Source organism: Seriola lalandi, unplaced genomic scaffold (assembly GCF_002814215.2).
Source record: "Seriola lalandi dorsalis isolate HSWRI2012SDOR001 ecotype SW California unplaced genomic scaffold, Sedor1 jcf7180002054985, whole genome shotgun sequence".
NCBI lineage: Eukaryota > Metazoa > Chordata > Actinopteri > Carangiformes > Carangidae > Seriola > Seriola lalandi.
The window spans coordinates 323,292-323,603 of NW_019525534.1; positions in this window are offsets into that span (position 1 = coordinate 323,292).

Sequence of the window (312 nt, forward strand, 5' to 3'; positions counted from 1 at the left end):
AGTGTTAAAATATTTAAAGTGGATCAGTATTAACTACATCTTTTAGTACAACTTCTGTTGATTGACTTTCAGTGCAGCTGTTGTCCTTCACATGTGACCTCTGACCTTGTCTGTGCTGATGTTACAACATGTGGATGCAGTGGAGAGACTGTCAGCTCTTTTGATTTTCTCCTTCTGGTCAACAAACTGAAGCATCAACATGTTCACATGAGTGCAGCAGTTTTTACTCACTGTTATAATTTCTTTGTAAAATGTGTCTCAGAGCTTTTAATGAACTGCTCTCAAATGTTTCCACAATCATTTAATGCTGTT